Source organism: Palaemon carinicauda, chromosome 19 (assembly GCF_036898095.1).
Source record: "Palaemon carinicauda isolate YSFRI2023 chromosome 19, ASM3689809v2, whole genome shotgun sequence".
Lineage (NCBI taxonomy): Eukaryota > Metazoa > Arthropoda > Malacostraca > Decapoda > Palaemonidae > Palaemon > Palaemon carinicauda.
In genome coordinates, this window is record NC_090743.1 from 20,447,926 (window position 1) to 20,453,392 (window position 5,467).

General features: G+C 38.7%; 1 pseudogene; it reads right to left on the reverse strand.

The window, feature by feature from the left end:
• LOC137658655 (uncharacterized) overlaps positions 1–5,467 on the reverse strand; it is a 422,221-nt pseudogene that overhangs the window by 291,126 nt on the left and 125,628 nt on the right.

Sequence of the window (5,467 nt, forward strand, 5' to 3'; positions counted from 1 at the left end):
ACTTTCAAGAACATTATCGCTGAAGGTGGATACAAGCCGGAACAAGTCTTTAATATGGATGAAACCGGCTTGTTTTGGAAGAGAATGCCGTCGCGAACTTTCCTGTTCAAAGAGGAAGCCAAAGCCTCTGGCTTTAAGGCATTCAAGGATCGCGTTACCCTCGTGATGTGTGGCAATGCTGCTGGATTTTTGTTAAAGCCGGGGCTTATTTATAAGTCGAAAAATCCTCGCGCTTTGAAAAACAAAAATAAGAATCTCCTTCCCGTGTACTGGATGCATAATCAAAAAGCATGGATTACGAAGATGCTGACCTCCAACTGGTTCCACCAGTGTTTCATCCCGCAAGTCCATGAATATCTCTTAGAGAAGGGCTTGCCATTCAAGATCCTCCTCCTTATGGATAACGCTGGTGGACACGCAACTGACCTGTCGCGTGAGGGCGTTCAGGTTGAGTTCCTGCCACCCAACACCACGTCATTAATTCAACCAATGGACCAGGGGGTTATCAGGGCGTTCAAGGCCCTCTACACGAAGAATACCTTGGCGGACCTCGTTGCGTGTGTGGATGCTGCCCAAGATGACGAGGATGAAGACTTCAACTTGAAGGCGTACTGGCGGCAGTACACCATAGCCACGTGCCTGCAGAATATTCAAAAGGCACTTCAAGAGATGAAACCTGCAACCGTAAATGCGAGCTGGAAGAAGCTGTGGCCCGATATTGTTTACGACGACAAGGGATTTACTCCGTCGGAAATCCAACACTCTGCAATACGGAAATCTGTGCAGTTGGCTGCCATAATTGGGGGTGACGGGTTTGGCGACATGACGACTGAAGACGTCGACGAGTTGTTGGACTGCCATTCCCAGCCCCTAACTGACGCAGACCTCGAAGACCTGACGAAATCGGCAAGTGAGGAAGAGAGTGAGGGTACCCAGGAAGAGACCCAAGAAAATGTCGAAGAAACGGGCTTAACATTAGAACGGCTCGCCAAGTTCTGCAACCATATGAAGGAGGCGAAAGAAATGTTGCAAGAGTGGGACGAGGATATGGTTCGCTCGATGCAATTCTGCAACAAGGTTGATGACATCACGACTCCCTACAGGATGCTCTTGGATCGAAAAAAGAAGCAGCGGCAACAACTTCCGATCACAATGTTTTTTCAGCCTCGCAAAAAAGAGCCAGTTCCTCCTGCTAGTACGCCTTCGGAAGAAATTGAAGAAGTTGAAGAGGTGTCCCAGGAAAAGACACCTCCGTCTGAAGAGACGTAAAATACTATCATTGACTGCACAGTAGAACACATCATCAGCTTCATCATCATCATTTCTACTGTGCAGCAAATTCATCGCCATCGTCATTCAAGTTTTTCTTGAACTTCTTTCGTGGTGAGTACAGTAACAATCTTTATTTTTTACTTTAACCTGTTTTATAGTTTAGTAATGTACGTACTGTATGCATTAAGTTAAAGGGAAGGTTTTAAAAGTCTACATGTTGTAACCTATCATATTTTTTTTGTTTAAAATTTACATTTACGTACGTAAAACAATCTCTCTCTCTCTCTCTCTCTCTCTCTCTCTCTCTCTCTCTCTCTCTCTCTCAAATTGTTTTCCTGCTTTGCTACGTACAAGTACTGTATAATTTATATTTGTAAGGTAACATATTTTGTAAATGCTTTTACTGTAAATACTGTATGTACTGTATCATTATTTATCACTATCATCATGCGCGTTAAATGCCTTGTTTGTTCTGAGCGTGGTTGTTTACTGAGCGTACACGCCGTCGTTTCAGGCGGCGTCATAAAGAAAAAGATTTCATTTGGAAGTCCTAAGAAAAATACGTAAACTAAAACATTGGTAATAAAAAAATCAACATACAGTACTGTATAATCAATATAATCGATGCAAAAACTAACCATACGTACATATATGTGTACACTAAATGAGTTTGTTTCTTCATTATGATCAGAGATGAACGTAAACAAAACATTGGTTGCCATTTTTTATCGTGCTTTTTAGGTGTTTAGGAAACACATGATATAAAATCGCCTTTAATATTTGTGCCTGTTTTAGTTTAGGGTGCTGTAGTACATGCATTAAGTGTTCTGTACATTAAAGGGTGGTTTGTTAACAGTACTACGTACAAGGGAAGGTTTTAAAAGTCCGAATATACATGTTAAATAAATAGGTAAATATGCTGTCACTACTTCGCGGATTTTCACCTATCGCGCCCGCGTCTGGAACCTATCTACCGCGATAAACGAGGGTTCACTGTATTTCACTGAAATCGAAACTTTAACTGATTTCTACCTGAAACACGCAATCCTATCCTTCATTAAAAGGTAGTAATTGCGAAAACAGTCTTACAATGCAACAGAAAAACATAAATAAAGATAAAGAATTCAGTGGCTGGAAAAGAGACTAAACACTAGATCAAATAAACTACGTTTACAATCTCTCACCGCACAAAGCCTGGGAACAAGAATAAAACCCTAGAAACGTTTTACCTTCTTCCCCTACAGCGACTAGGGAGGAGAGTAAAAAAAACGAGAACAACGTTACCCGCTTGAACGAAACGTTTATTCTCCTCTCTCTCCCTCCGTCTCTATCTCTCTCTCTCTTCTCTCTTGATTTCGCACCTGAGAGAAGAGCCCAATTATATATCGTTAAAACATGTTATTTGCTAAAGGAAAAAACTGAAAGGTTTTCCAAATAAAAAGTTCCTTTAATTTAGAATTTAAACCATTTAAGCTAAGAAAGAATGAACGAAACGCTAGAATCGGTTTACTCTTACTGCAAAGTGAAACCGTGATACACTCTCTCTCTATCGTAACGATAGAGCGCATGTTGAACGTTCTGAACGTCAACAACTGCGTAGACTAAAAAACTAAACGTTAGTTCATCTTTGAAAACAGTACGAGACTATCAAAGAAATTCTTTCATAAAACATTAAAATTAAAAAAGTATTAAATTCTTTAAAGGTTAAATACGATATAACGGGCTCAATGTTAATTAACTTCGGTTCCAAGTTAGGACCGCCTACTATTAGGAAAGGTCGCATATAAACAAACATAAAAATTTATTTTTTTTTAAAAGTTTATAATAAATGGAAAGTTAATCGAAGAGGCCTATAAAGGCGGAGAGATATAAAATAAATAGATCTATAACGTGTTAAGCAAAATTACCAAAAACCTAAACACACTTCCGTCTAAGGGAAGGGTCGGCCATTTAAAAGTGAAAGAGAGTCCATACTCTCTTCGTCACCATAATTAAATCTATCCAAAACGAGTTCAAGTTTTGAAATGAAGAAAAAACCCCTGCATAGCGAAAGCTCAAAACTGGAATAGTGTACTTCACCAAATCGTTGTGAAAACAAATCCAGTTAGGGACGGCGTATTTAGTAGGTCTTGCCAGTGGCACGACAGAGAGAAAATTGGTTCTATGTTGACATCGAGTACTTAAGTACCTACTTGACAGATGGCGCTGCTGATGTACACCCCCACCTGTATAGCGATCGCTGGCGTATTCCGCCCGTAGGTTTTTTCTGTCGGGCAGCAGAGCTGACAGCTATATGACCATCGGGTAAGTTTAATATTGAAAAATCTAGGTACATTTTTCTCTCCTAATAAGACACCAATTGTATTGAAAATTATACTGTCAAAACTTCTTTATAAATCGAATAATTGTGTGACAGAGTTTCAATTTTCCTTTCTCTTTTTTTTTAATGATTTTTTCTTAATTTTCTTCGTCTAGATGTAAAATAATCATGAAAAAAAGAGAAATAGGAATATCAAAATTTTGGTATAAAAAATTGTGGGATTTTTATTCTTCTTCAAAATCTTTCTCTAAAATCAAACAATGAGTGAGAAAAATGTCCCCAAGTGTGAACAAGTGTTTTTGAGTTATGAACTCCCAAAGATTTGCTATAAATTTTTGCTTTATTATTTTAAAAAATCAAGATATTACTATGATAACCTTACTTTGTACTTTTATTGCTTATTCCTACATGAAGGCTCCCTAAACGAGGTATTTAAACCTTAAGTTTACTAATAAGTTTTGATGTAATGAGTTACCAGCGGCCTCTCATTGTTGCAATTGTTTTAGTTAGAATGTTCCAGCTTTGTACTCTTTTCTATATTTCCCTCTCTTTTTTTGGTGCTCTCTACTTATTTTTTTGTTCTTTCTTTCACATTAGGTAAAATTGGCCTTGCTATAAAGTTCACAAGGATGTTGTGAAAACACAATGTACTTACGAACTTCAAGAAAACAAACACACATGCAAAGTAACTTCCATAAGTCTTTGGAAACTTTGGCTGTTCTCCTCATAGATCGCAGTTTGCGGTTGCCTACCCTCTACCAATGCCTTCCATCTCTGCCAGACGTACAAGAATTTGAAACGTTGAAAAAATTGCTATATATATGCAAAAATAAACACGCAAAGACGATTCTGTCAAACTCAGTCATGCAGACGACGCAGTAAAGATGACGTCATCATTTAAAGACCGCTTTATCTTCATTATTTTTAAAAATAAATGGCTGAAACTTCTGGAGAGTATGTACAATATGTTTCTGCATACACAGAAATGATAAAATGATTTTCGATTTTATAGTTATATCAAACACCATAGCGGACGGTCCCCTTAAGATACCACAGGCTCCTTGATGGACAAGTAGCAGTTGGTTGAGGGCATTGGTTACCCAGGTTAAGACTGGGATGAAGTAAAAGAATGTCTGGCTTTCCTTTCTTCATCTTCCCCTTCCTTTGGGGTACAGCACCATGGGGCCCTCTGCAAGTAATCATTACTTCCCTTGTGAAGCCTAGTATGTTATAAAAAATTGTTGTACTGTGCACGTCCCCATTGCTTTCTGCGAGGGAGCAATGGGATACGTCTTGTTTTTCCTACATAAACTCGAAGACGTTCATACAAACAACCTCTATTTTACTGCTTTGCACAGGCCAAAAGTATACTAACTTTGTATATTTCAGCGAGGTGTCAAAGTTTTCCCTAGACCAAAGTCATATACTGTACTAAGTAAAACCAGGTCAATGTCCATGCCAGATCTAGGACTTCCACCCACCTAAGAGTGAGTCATCCACAGAAATAACGGAAGGTTTCTTAGAATGGGAACAAATGACAAATTCAGAGATAATTTGTATTTTTCCCTAACTAATACAAACCTGGAGTTAATTATATAAAATGGCCTGCCATCACCTGTCCTCCAGAAGTCCTGCCTGCAATAAAAATTGATGTCTCTCACCGCTGAGAGTATATATAGAGGTGGCTGGGTAACCTCCAGCCTACCCGCTCAAGCGGTTAGGCAGGGTTGCCATGTCACAATTAAAGTCTAATGGCTACCTCCAACTGCCGCTGTAAGAATATCCACATAAATAACACAAGGTTTGTATTAGTTAGGGAAAAATACAAATTATCTTTGAATTTGTCATGTTTACAAGAAGATTCAAACATTTCAA